Below are 14,430 nucleotides of genomic sequence, written 5' to 3'. Positions count from 1 at the left end.
AACTTATGGAGAAGAGGGATTTGGTCTAGAGAGAGGGCTTGAATTTTCTAAGAGAGGGGTTCTCTCCTCTTTTCTTTTTTTTCCTTCTTTTCTTTGGTGAGATGAGAGGGTATTTATAGGAGAATGGGATAGGAGGTTAGGTGAGGTTAGGTGAGGTTAGGTAAGGTTAGGTGAGGTTAGGTGATGTTAGGTGAGGTTAGGTGAGGTTAGGTGAGGTTTGGATGGTTATGATGGGAGGAGAGGTTAGGTGAGGTTAGGTGAGGTTTGAATGGTTAGGATGAGAGGAGAGGTTAGGTGGTTTTGGATGGTTAGACCCAGGTCATGATCTGCCATTGATCTAACGATTTACGGAAATCGGGTCTCGGAATGGAATCAGGGTCCGGGCTATGAAGTGACCCTAGCTTATTTTGTCCCGATTGATGATCCGTAAAGTCAGATCAAGATATTAATGACCTAAAACATATAAATCAATGATAGAGGGGGTTCTCACATGGATTTAACACACTAATTTATTTGTTGATTAAAACAAAACAAAATGGGGTGTCTACAGATGCCACTAATGCAGGTTAGCCTACATCCTAGTTTACTAGGCTTGTCCTAGGAAAAAACTGGATGACTAGTGTAACTTGACATATGGCACGGTTGCTATACATAGCAAGCGTCCGTGATGAGGCTGGACTCCTAACTCTAGGACTCCCTAAAACTTAGGACACAACACGACACGACACCATTGTTCCTAAATTAGGCTCTAAGGGTTCTTACGACGGAAACCATAATCCAATGGTTCCTAGAGACACGAGATGAATCGAGATGATGAATAGTGTGAGGGAATGGGAAAGATAGAGAAAGGTGCGACTGAACTTGGGAGTGCCAAATTGCCTACGTACCCCGTGATGGGGATCAAGCCACACGTAGTTCCACTGGGGAGGTTGCTTGGATTTTGGAAGACAGAATTGGTATTTGGATCTGGAATCGGGTTTGTATTTGAGCATTGGACTTGAGATTCAGAAACATTGATCTAGCAATGGGATTTTGGAATTGGGAATTTGCATCAAAGAATTGAGCATATAGGAATCATCAAGGGTTTGAATTTTCGGAATTCAAAGTGGGCGGGCTTATGAGATTTGGCCAAATGGATTCAGACATGCGACTCGGATTGTGTTGGGATATGACTTGGTTGGATTGGGTTAATGGTTAGGGTCAAGTGAGTCAGGTCTAAGTTAGGAGCAAACCCGAGACTAGCCATGGTCTAACTAGGAGGAAGCAGGGTACAAACCAGGGTGCGGACCAGGGTGCACCAGGGTGCGAACCAGCAGGGAACCAGGGTGCGAACCAGCAGGGAACCAAGGTGCAACCAGCAGGGAACCTGGGTGCAACCAGCAGCGAACCTGGGTGCAACCAGGGTCTAACCAGAGTGCGAACCAGCAGGGAACCAGGGTGCGAACCAATATCGAACCAGGGTGCGAACCAGTAGGGAACCAGGGTGCAACCAGCAGGGAACCAGGGTGCAACCAGTAGGGAACCAGGGTGCAACCAGCAGGGAAGCAGGGTGCGAACCAGTAGGGAACCAGGGTGCGAACCAGTAGGGAACCAGGGTGCAACCAGCAGGGAACCAGGGTGCGAATCAGTAGGGAACCAGGGTGCAACCAGCATCGAACCTGGGTGCAACCAGCAGCGAACCTGGGTGCAACCAGGGTCTAACCAGAGGCTAACCAGGGGGAAAACAGACCCTACATGCTTCCTAACATGGTTTTTCTTTTAAAGTAAAAGATATGTATGAAAACAGACCCTACATAGAATTGAAATAAATGCCTACCTCTTTGGAAACCCACTTTGTGTTTGATTTTTCTTTGATGTTAATTCTTTGAAGATGATTCCTTGCTTGATAATGACTGCTTTTGATATATATCACCCAACGTATAAAATCACCCGATCCGGCAAGGATGGCCGAACCCTTGAAGAGATGAGGGAGAGGGATGAATTTTCTAAGAGAGGGGTTCTTTTTCTTCTTCTCTTTTTGATGGTGGGATGAGAGGGTATTTATAGGAGAATGGGATAGGAGGTTAGGTGAGGTTAGGTGAGGTTAGGTAAGGTTAGGTGAGGTTAGGTGGTTAGGTGAGGTTAGGTGAGGTTTGGATGGTTAGGATGAGAGGAGAGGTTAGGTGAGGTTAGGTGAGGTTTGGATGGTTAGGATGAGAGGAGAGGTTAGGTGGTTTTGGATGGTTAGACCCAGGTCAAGATCTGCCATTGATCTAACGATTTACGGAAATCGGGTCTCGGAATGGAATCAGGGTCCGGGCTATGAAGTGACCCTAGCTTATTTTGTCCCGATAGATGATCCGTAAAGTCAGATCAAGATATTAATGACCTAAAACATATAAATCAATGATAGAGGGGGTTCTCACATGGATTTAACACACTAAATTCACCAATCAGGGTATTTTTCAATTTTTTCGGATCTAATCATCTCACCAGGTACATCTCTTTATCATTTCGGTTTTCAGAAAATTTGAGGATGCATACTTTACCAATGAAATTTCACGGATCAATATATTAGGACATTCTCGGTTAAAGTGTAGCAAAATGAGGGTGTCTACAGATGCCCCTCTTTGGTAGAGACGACGTAGTCATCGAATACCAAAGTCAAAATGACAGAACCATTTTGCGTAGCTTTAATTGACAAAGGACCCCCTAAACACAATGCAACCTAATATAATGCAAGACCTTAGATGAAATCCTAGAATTGGAATGCAATAAAACAAACCCGCTGCGGTGCCGCTGGCAACGAGAGAAATGGGATACCATTTTCAAATGGATTTTCGGAGGGAAAGGAATATCGCTTTTGAACAGCTTCAGAGGAAATGAGACGTCATTTTCAAATGGTCTCAGAGAGAATAATGGATGACTTTTGAAAGATTCTTAATGAAAACGCAGCATCATTTTTGAATGGGCTTGGGCAAGATGAAATACCGTATTTATACGGATTCCAAGGAAATGAGACATCATAGTTGTATGATGTTCAAAGGGTATAAGAGACCATAGTTGTATGGACTCGAAGAGAATGAAATACCGTATTTGTACGGATTCCAAGGAAATGAGACATCATAGTTGTATGATGTTCAAAGAGGATAAGAGACCATAGTTGTATGGACTCGAAGAGAATGAAATACCGTATTTGTACGGATTCCAAGGAAATGAGACATCATAGTTGTATGATGTTCAAAGGGGATAAGAGACCATAGTTGTATGGACTCGAAGAGAATAAAATACCGTATTTGTACGGATTCCAAGGAAATGAGACATCATAGATGTATGATGTTCAAAGAGGATAAGAGACCATAGTTGTATGGACTCGAAGAAAAGAGGCACCGTTCTCAAACGGGCTCGAAGAATTTAGAGATTTTTCGTAGGATTGGATTTATTATATTATTTTTTTTGAATCGGGGATTGGATTTGATGAATTTTGTTAATTTATTTTATTTTATTTTATTTTTGGGAAATGAAACATCATAGTTGTATGATGTTCAAAGGGGATAAGAGACCATAGTTGTATGGACTCGAAGAGAATGAAATACCATATTTGTACGGATTTCAAGGAAATGAGACATCATAGTTGTATGATGTTCAAAGGGGATAAGAGACCATAGTTGTATAGACTCGGAGAGAATGAAATACCGTATTTGTACGGATTCCAAGGGAATGGGACATCATAGTTGTATGATGTTCAAAGGGGATAAGAGACCATAGTTGTATGGACTCGAAGAGAATGAAATACCGTATTTGTACGGATTCCAAGGGAATGAGACATCATAGTTGTATGATGTTCAGAGAGTATAAGAGACTATAGTTGTATGGACTCGAAGAGAATGAAATACCGTATTTGTACGGATTCCAAGGAAATGAGACATCATAGATGTATGATGTTCAAAGAGGATAAGAGACCATAGTTGTATGGACTCGAAGAAAAGAGGCACCGTTTACAAACGGGCTCAAGGAGAAGACGAGACCATTCACAAATGGATTCGAGAAATGAGGCACCGTTCACAAACGGGCTCAAGGAGAAGACAAGACCATTCACAAATGGACTCGAGAAATGAGGCACCGTTCACAAACGGGCTCAAAGAGGACACGAGACCATTCACAAATGGACTCAGAAAATGAGGCACCGTTCACAAACGGGCTCAAGGAGAAGATGAGACCATTCACAAATGGACTCGAGAAATGAGGCCACGTTCACAAACGGGCTCGAAGAATTTAGAGATTTTTTATGAACTTGAATTTGACGTAGGATTAGATTTTTTTTTAATTAAGGATTTGGATTTGATAAATTTTTTTATTTTTGGAAAATGAGGTACCGTCCGCAAACGGGCTCAAGGAGAAGATGAGACCATTCACAAATGGCCTCGAGAACAGAGGCACCGTTCACAAACGGGCTCAAAGAGGACATTAGAGCATTCACAAATGGACTCAGAGAATGAGAAACCTGTTCACAAACGGGTTCAAGGAGAAGACGAGACCATTCACAAATGGACTCGAGAAATGAGTCACCTTTCACAAAAGGGCTCAAAGAGGACATGAGATTTTTCATGAACTTGAATTTGACGTAAGATTGGATTTGTTTGAATCGGGGATTGGATTTGATGAATTTTGGATTTTTTTTTTTTTTTGAACTCAATAAAATCGGGGACATTATAGATCGTGCCCAGTAAAGATATTGGAAACCAAGACTTTGACGAATGATGAGACGACCAACCTTATGAACGAAGAACCATTAGTAACAAGAATGGATTAGGAACACTTTTATGAAACTTCAACAAGATTTTTCTCAATGAGATTATTGGTCTTGTCTTCTGGGGATTTTGATAACTGAAACCTTGAACAAGATACTTGAAATTGGTAATTTAGAACAACGGCTCTCTAACATGGAAAAGCGGGATCTGTTTTTTGACAGGTGCTTAGATGAACATTTCTTGACCAGGATAGTATTTAACTAACCGGAAGGAAATTCTGAATTTTAATGGTTCATCTTTCTGAGAAATTGGCTCAACCACCATTGCATCTGGGGCTCTTCCAAGCTTAAGGTGCCTTCCTGGGGTATGATCTTTTTACGGAAGCTGGGCTTTCTGATGTTTCTACTTCTGAATTTTTCTGAGCTGATCTTCTTTGAAATGAAGCTGTTTGACTAAATTCTCAATCTCTTTCGGGTACAATTGAAGGGAGATGCCTAGGCCGGGCCTCCTTCACCAAGACAGTTACATCATTTGGACATAAGAACGACGATTGACTCTTTCTAAAGAGAAAACTTAGATGAAAGGCACTACTCAAAGGATTGAGCAGCCCTGAAGGAGTGAACTTAGAATAACAAAGATTGACTGACTATACTAACAAACACAGTGATGCTTCTGACTTAGTTAATATTTTGTTTGGTAAGTCTATCCTTTCGAGGAATAGTTTTTCAATTGGTAAACACTGGACTTTTTCCTTAAAACAGTAATGCCTCAAGGATTTAATTACGCCCCTTAAGATTGCTTAGCTTCAATGCCCCCAGTTTTGAGGATATCACTTGAATTTGCTTGAATTTCAGTTGATCTTCAGTCTTGATACCGGCTGTAGCCTTCTTATACTGATTCTCTTACCGTGACCAAGTTACCTCTTCAGGGTTTTAACTTGGCGGACCGCGCTAGCCTTAACTTTTGCCTGAACCACCTTTCTAGGTTTTCGATCCAGCAGGCTATCCCCTTAGCTTTTGCCTAAGCCGCCCTTTCGGGTTTTCAACTTAGCAGGGGAATGATCTTAAATTTTGCCTAGACCGCCCTTTCAGGTTTTCAGTCTAGCAGATCTTCAAACTCCGTTCTTTTTCTTATTCATCATCATTTCATTTTTTTATTGTGTCTCGGGACCTAGCTCATTAGTTCTGAACACCAGAAGGACTTTTATAGGTAGGATAGGGCTTTTCAAAGAATGGCTTAAGGCTCAACAAAGATTTCGACCGAACCTGTGAACAGGTTGCCTACATATCCCAAGGTAGGAATCAGGTCGTGTGTAGTTCAGGGCGAATGCCCCTAGTTTGAAGATAAATTGTTTGAAGGTTAATTGATTTTTTTCCTTTTTTCTTTTCTTTCTGGAATAATTGACTTCTCTTCTTTTGGAACTGGTCCCTCTTTTTCTTTTCTGGAACGATTGATTTTTCTTTTTCTTTTTTTTTTGAATCGACCGAACTCGGTTTAACCGAGCTGCCTACGTACCCCAGTGTAGGGATCAGGTCTCGCGTAGTTCGGGGCGGATGCCCCTAGTTTGATGGGTTTTCAAGAAAATTTGATTCAGGCTCGAAGGATTTGCAAACCGGTATTCTTTTGACGTTGGGTTCTGATTTTGGGATTTATTCGGCCAAAGGAGGCCTTCCGATGTTCAAATTGGGAATCGATCTAGGTTACTAGGGTCCCTCTGGTACTGATTATTTATTTATTTTTTCTTTTCTTTTTTTTTCACAGAATTTGACGGCATTTCCAGGTAAGAGATAATGGATCTTCTTCTTCCAAGATTCTAATACGTGCTTTTGACTTTCATAGAGTGAAACTTGTTCTTTGACATCCTCCATCTATGGATTCGTACTCTCGATATCTGATGATCACTTTTCATTGTTTGCTCTTGAACTTTTCATCTTGAATTTGTTGGCTTTATGTTATGAATTTGAGAACCAAGGTCATTGATTGGAAATATGAAAGTTGTTTCCACTCTATGCCCCTTGTATAGCATATATCTTCTCACTTTCTTCATTTTCTTTGAGCTTTCCATCTATGTCTTGCCCCTGGTATCGGTTGTAGCTTTTCTAGACAATCTTCTTATTCTTGAAATAATTTTATCAATTCTTCACACTCTTTAGAGGGTAATGTATTTTCAATCGGCATTCACTGAATCAAAGTTTCAGTGCCAGTGTTTATCATTTCAATTTCATCTTTGAAAGGTTGGGATTGGCGCTCCTCCTCTCGTTCAAGTAATTGCTGTGACTCAAGTGGAGTTTCGTCAATTTTGTCCTCATTTGAAGAGGGAGTCTTATTTTAAGATCAGAAGCACACTTAAGAACAGACACAAGTGAACTTTTTGGAACTGACTGAAATTTTATTTAAAGAAAAGCTATTACATCAGACGACCTATCCTGAACATGCTCAGGATTCACAACTCTAAATAAGAAAGGGAAACAGAAGATAACTTGCCTGGACTAGGCATTGACCTTTAACTGTAAGACCGGACTCAACAATTATACTGACCATGATGACTGACTCAACATAAAATAGTAAGTGACTAAAACTTTAACTGCTGCAACTGTTTGGCGTTGAAGGCTCGGCGAAGGCTGGTTCGTTCTAAACATCATCATGGCTGATACTTTCAATTTTGGACAATGATGACTGATTCGCATAGGGAAATGCCCCTATCTCAAGGATTCTGAGAGTGAACTCTGAAGGACTTAGCAAAATAATCTTGAAAAAGGTAGCCCCTAGAGGAGGAACAGACCAGGGGTACAAGCAAGATTGGATTATCTGGACCAGGCATGATCAGATCATGAGAACGCATAATCGAAAGATTGTGAGATTCTGCATCTGCCAGTTAGGGGATGGCATGAAGATACGATCGAATCGTATGACAGAAGAACGAAAGACGCACGATCAAGAGATTAGATGAGATAGCATAAGATTGCTTTCAACGGATAGATCATGAATGACTAATCCTATGAGATCTTTGGAAATGATGGGATTTATATCCTAACCCAAAGGGAATTTTTTTTTCACATTTTATCAGTGTTACCTGAAGGCATCAACCTTAATCCTAATCTATCGGAGTGGAGAGAGAATCTCGACTCATGACTTTGTTCGTGTATATAAAGACCGATCGTGACCATTGGAAGATGGACCACGGCCTAATCTAGACACCAATGGGTAGGATATCCTAAACTAGGCTCACACACGTGATTGTGGACCCCGATCCTGAGGATACGATGAGGTGAGGAGACAGGCCCCTGCACCGTCCTCTGGATCATCCACAATGTGAAGGAGAGCTCTGCCAAGGAACTCTCGAAACGGATGCCACCCTCACAGCATAGCACGAGTGGCGATACAAAACGAATGAGATACATCCTGATCAGGAGCCAGGGCTCGAAACCGAGATGTACCTAAAAAGAACTCAGAGTCGCCATCCAAGGAAAGTGGGCCAAGGATCCCATACTATGCTCTGTTGCAACGGATAACCAGAGATATAAAATAGGGTTCGTGCCTGATGACGAATGGGGAAGGGATTAGGCGCCCCCAATTCGCCCAAGTGCAAGCACCTGGTCTCTTATGCCATTTTCATTAACTCCAAAGAAGTTTGGGTAAAAATCATATGAAATGGGAACAATCCTCAGGAATCGTCTACCTAAGCATGCATTTCCTGAGAATGAAGAAATAAACACATAAAATGAAAATGTGCCACCTAAGCAAAGCTAGGTTATGGGTGACATGCCTAACTCTAATGCAAGACTGGACTCGGACCAGAATGGCCATCCATCCTAGCTGCACTACGTATCCCGGCCTCGGGAAGAATCGGAGCCCACGTAGTTCGATGCCCTATTCAAAATTATGATGCCTAAGACACCTAGACCTCTATCCTAGACTCGATCTAAAAGACCGGACTAGTTATTAAAGCTTCTTGAACTATTATTTAAATTCCAATGAATGGTGGATTTTAGGACATCCTATATGCCCTAACTAAATGCAGATTGATTAGCCTTAAGCTAATGCAGGTGGTTCCTACAATCCTATGTGTAACTAGGCCGTGCAACCTAATGAAAACCACGGGATGACTATATGCCTAGTCTAGCCATCGGTTCGACTAAATGTCTAACCGATCGACTCGAGGCCTCCTAACTCTAGGGACACTCACACGACAGGACATACCATATCAATACAAATCAAGACAAACTCCTAACTCTAGAACACAACCTAAACAGCTAGGACATACTCCTAACTCTAGAGGAAGATCTTTTTGAAAATGGTTTGAATATTTTTGTAACTTTGAAAGATTTAAAATTTTTATTTTTAAAGGTTTGGCTGGACTTGGGATGTGGATCCCAAGCTGCACTACGTACCTCGTGGAAGAGGATCAAGCCAACGTAGTTCGAAACAAACTCTCCTAATTACTGATTCTAAAACACTCAACACTTTAGGCTTTTTAAGGTTTTTCAGTTGTTTTTCATATTTTTAAAGTTTTTCAAAAGTTTTTAAAGTAAAGAGTTTTCACCCTTTTGGTCAAAGACCTAAGGGAAAACACAAAGCAAAACCCTAGGACCAAACCTTAGGGCAAATAGGGGAAACCCCTAAACAAGGCAAACTAGACTATCGATGACAACAAAAATGATCTATGATCTCAAAAAGCAAAGCTATAATGAGACTGGGCTAGTCTCCAAAGAAGAAGAAATGACAACAAGACTATGGAGAAACTCCTTACTAACAGCACTCAAGAAGACAAATGAGCCACAGGCTCTCTAATACTACAACTTAAAGGAGGAATGAGTCAAAGACTCCCAAATAACACCAACGGAAGAACCAACGAGTCAAAGACTCCCTGGTAATATCACAAAAGAACAAATGAGTCAAAGACTCTCTAATGATACCAACTAAGAAAACGAAGTGAGTCAAAGACTCTCGAAAAGAAATGGAAACACGAGTCAAAGACTCCAACAATACCAACTAAAAGATAAATGAGTCAAAGACTCTCTAAAAGAAAAGAAACACGAGTCAAAGACTCCACTAACACCAACTAAAGGATAAATGAGTCAAAGACTCTCTAAAAGAGATGAAAACACGAGTCAAAGACTCCACTAACACCAACTAAAGGATATATGAGTCAAAGACTCTCTAAAGGAAAAGAAAACACGAGTCAAAGACTCCACTGACAACAGCTAAAGACAGATGAGTCAAAAGACTCTCTAAAAGATATGGAAACGCGATCGAATCATATAATAGAAGATTGAAAATCTGTGATCAAGATGAGATGAGATAGCATAAGATTGCTTTCAACGGATGGATCATGAATGACTAATCCTATGAGATCTTTGGAAATGAATGGGATTTACATCCTAACCCCAAAGGAAAAGTTTTTTAATCTTCACACATTTTATCAGTGTTACCTGAAGGCATCAACCCTAACCCTAATCTAGCGGAGTGGAGAAAGGATCTCGACTCATGACTTTGTTTGTGTACCTAGGACCGATCGTAGCCATTGGAAGATGGACTACGGCCTAATCTAGACACAAATGGGTAGGATATCCTAAACTAGGCTCACACACGTGATGCACATGTGTTCGTATACTACATGCATGTGTGGGTTAATCTAGGGGTAAGGTCAAGAGTTCCCTTAGCGCGAATCCATGTTCGATATACTGTACCAGTGTCCGGCGTATCAGTACGTGAACAAGAGATCCGTTTACGTACCATAAAGGTACTAGGCTAAGGGTGGAATGCTTCTCTAGCACAGAGGCACCAGGTGATGAAATCCCAGTCAACCATGCTAGATAACACTCCGGGTTCCTAAAATAGGACGTGTGTGCATGTGAGATGCAGGGGTTTAGATGCAAGTGATGTAAGTGTGTGCAATAAGTTCGCGCAATCTATGATGCCTTCAGGTTTTGTTAGATTAAGTTTGAGTAAATGTGATGAGAAAATAAAACATACAAACTAATCACAGCATCAGGATTTTACAAAGGAAATCAGTGATTCCTAAGGTTTCTATTTTGATAATTTAATGATTGAATATGTGATGGAATATTATGATCTGGAAAATTTTAAAACAATTTGATTTTAATTCAATTTACTCAAGGATTTTAAAAGGTTTCAATTCAGATTGTAGATTTACACATCAACATATAACAAATCTTTTCAGAACAAGATGAAATTTTTACAGTAACTTCTCCTTAATTATATAAGATTATAATAAAAATTTCATAGATTTTAAATGTGGTTTGCTATTAGTTTTTCAATGTTGAAAGTTTCTGTCCAGATTGTGAATTAACACAGTAACGTATAGCAAATCAATTCAAAACAATATGAAATTTCTATAGTATGTGTATTACAATAAGAAAGGATTACTGTAAAAGTTTCATAAATTTTAAAAATGATTTACTATTAATTTACGATTTTACAAATATCCATCCAGATTATGAATTAACAAAGAAACACATAGTAAATCAAATCCAAATCAGTTTAAACTTTATGAAAACATGTAATTCCAGTAGTAATTATCAAACAAATATTTTCAGAAGTTTTCATTGCAATTTACTATTTTTATCAGATTTAATACAGCATGCATGATTTTACGTAAAAAATCATAAACAAATATCCAACAGCAACCAAAAATCTTGAAAAATTCACGGGAGATTAGATTAGATTTAATTTGCATCTCATCCAAATTTCACTTTTGAAAACATTATAGAGTTTTTGAAAATTGGTTTTTTCCAAAAATACCCCTAGAGTTAAATGAATTTTTAAACCCTTTAAATCAAACCAAGAATTCATAAAGAAATTCGTACTAATTCAAAATCTTACAATTATGTTATGTTTAAATTTTCATTGATTTTGGATCTATGTTGACATCTTCTTAAATTCAATCTTTAGAATTTTACCCCTTTGAGGGTAAAGTTCAAAAGGTCAAATTACGGTCAAAACGAAGTCAAAATTCTTCGAAATTCCAGATTTCTACACTTCTTAATGTTCAAAACACTCAGAGATTGAAAAAAACATATTTTGAATAACAATAAGAAAAAATAAAAATAAATCACAAATTCAATCCTAGCATGCTTCTAGTTTAAGATATATGAAAGAGGGTTTTGGAATACCAACCTTGCTAGCTCTCCTTGTCTCTAGGGTAAGTAATCCTCGGATATACGCTTTGTCTTACCCTTTCAATTAGCAAAGAAAACCCCAAAAAAAAATGTTGCCGCCGATCCGTTCCGCCGTCTTCACTTTCTCTTAGAGGGAAGGATTGGGAGGTGATTGGGAGAGATAATGGAAGAAGAATATAGGGAAAGGGATTGGAGGGAGTGATTGGAAGAGATAATGGAAGAGAAAAAGATAATGGAAGATAAATCTCTCATTTTCTCCCCTTTTTTATGGATGGGAAGGAAGATATATATAGGGAGAGAAAGAGAGAGAGAGAGATGTGTTGGTGGAGAGCTCATCATGTTGTCCCTCTTAGTGGAGAATCCATCATCATTCTTCTTAGTGGAGGGCCCATCATGTTTCTTAGTGGAGAATCCATCATCATTCTTCTTAGTGGAGGGCCCATCATGTTTCTTAGTGGAGAATCCATCATCATTCTTCTTAGTGGAGGGCCCATCATGTTTCTTAGTGGAGAATCCATCATCATTCTTCTTAGTGGAGGGCCCATCATGTTTCTTAGTGGAGAATCCATCATTATTGTTCTTAGTGGAGGGCCCATCATGTTTCTTTAGTGGAGAATCCATCATTATTGTTCTTCATAAGAGGCCTCACAAGAGGCCCTACTGAGGCCCCACAATGTGGGCCCCACAACGCGGGCCCCACAACGTGGGCCCCACAATGTGGGCCCTCGGTTGATTCGAATTTTAAACAAATGTTCAATGCGGGCCCACCAAACGGGTCCAAATTCTCCCTCGCTTGGATTCTTATGAATAATCTCTCTCAACCTCTCACGGAAAAATGCGAAACATGGCGGAAATGATCGGATGGGGTTTCTCCCAAGCATAGCGAACTTGGGTCCGGTCAAAATGGGGTGTCTACAGATGCCCCTCTTTGGCAGAGCGTGTGTAACACGCGAATGACAAAGCTGAACAGACGACACATTTTGACTGACCCGAAACCAAAACAAAGCAAATTTTTGGGTTTTCAGTTTTAAAACGATATTCACAAAGATAAAACTCTACTAACAATAGGGAGATAGTCTCTCACCGACTCTTAACTCGGCAACTAAGACATCTCAAAGAGATAGTCTCTCCCTAATACTCATGACTCGACTAATTAATAAAAAACGAACGAACGATTACAAAAACACAAACATTTTTTCTTTTTCTTTTTTTTTATATATCAGGCTAAGCCAAAGTAAACATAACAATTGCTCCAAGAGCACCAACCAAAGAAACAAGTTAATCACTTCAATCACTCAAAGAGCTTCCATTTTCTTTTTTAATTTTTTAGAAACCACATTGCAATTTGTCCAAGACAAGTATAATTCGAAACACTCAAAGAGTTTTTTTTTTTTTTTTTTTTTTTTTTTTTTTTTTTTAGAAACCTGCAAAAATAGGCCAAAGACCAATGTATCAAAACTCGTCCAAAACAAGTTCAAAATCAAACACTCAAAGAATTAAATTTTTTTTTTTTTTTTTTAAAATCATGCCGATCAGTCAAAGACTCGACCAATTACTAGGGTAATCGAATATTCGAGCTAAACTCAAACTTCTAATACCCGAGGCGAGACTAAGTCTCAAGCCTAGCGATAGTTATACAGATCATTGCTGAAAATAAATCTGTGTAACTACCGAGTAACTCTGACTCCTCTCTTTCAAGGTAGCGAATCACTCCGGATCACGCGGTTCTGCTAAACAGTTCCACGTAAATCCAAATTCGTAGGTCCTGCTAAACAGTCCCCTACAAACCTCTTCGCAGATACACATGACTCCTAACACGTTAGGAAGCTGCACATTGCGGAACGATGATTAGGTAAGTTACCACTTGACATTACATTACTAATCATCTGGGTACTAAATACCCGAGGCGAGACTGAGTCTCAAGCCTAGCGATAGTTATACAGATCATTGATGAAAATAAATCTGTTTAACTATCCGAGTAATTCTGACTCCTCTCTTTCAAGGTAGCGAATCACTCCGGATCATGCGGTTCTGCTAAACAGTTCCACATAAACCCAAATTCGTAGGTCCTGCTAAACAGTCCCCTACAAACCTCTTCGCAGATATACATGACTCCTAACACGTTAGGAAGCTGCACATTGCGGAACGATGATTAGGTAAGTCACTACTTAACATTACAATACTAATCATCAGGGTCCTAAATACCCGGGAGAAGGAAGAAAAGATCAATCCTTGTAACACAGGATCAGAAATTTTCCACAATTAAAACCTTTAAAAAGACCAAGCCGTGTAACACGAGTTCGGTAATTTTTCCTTGTAAAACATCTTTGAAAACATGTTAAAGGAACCACCAGATAGTGCAACACTAAATCCGATGATTTCTTATTCTATTAAAACACTCTTCAAAACACTTTGAAGAAAAGACCAGACCATGTAACACATATTCTGGTAACCTCTATCTTTATTAAGAAACTCCTCAGAACAAAAGAAGAAAGACCAGATCATGAAACACGGAATCTGCTAATTTCTATCTTTATTAAAAATCTTTCAAAATTCGA

Source organism: Tasmannia lanceolata, unplaced genomic scaffold, assembly GCF_043159265.1.
Source record: "Tasmannia lanceolata isolate RefF3 unplaced genomic scaffold, GAP_Taslan_0.1 ptg000029l, whole genome shotgun sequence".
Taxonomy (NCBI): domain Eukaryota; kingdom Viridiplantae; phylum Streptophyta; class Magnoliopsida; order Canellales; family Winteraceae; genus Tasmannia; species Tasmannia lanceolata.
Note: the sequence above shows the minus strand (reverse complement) of the source record.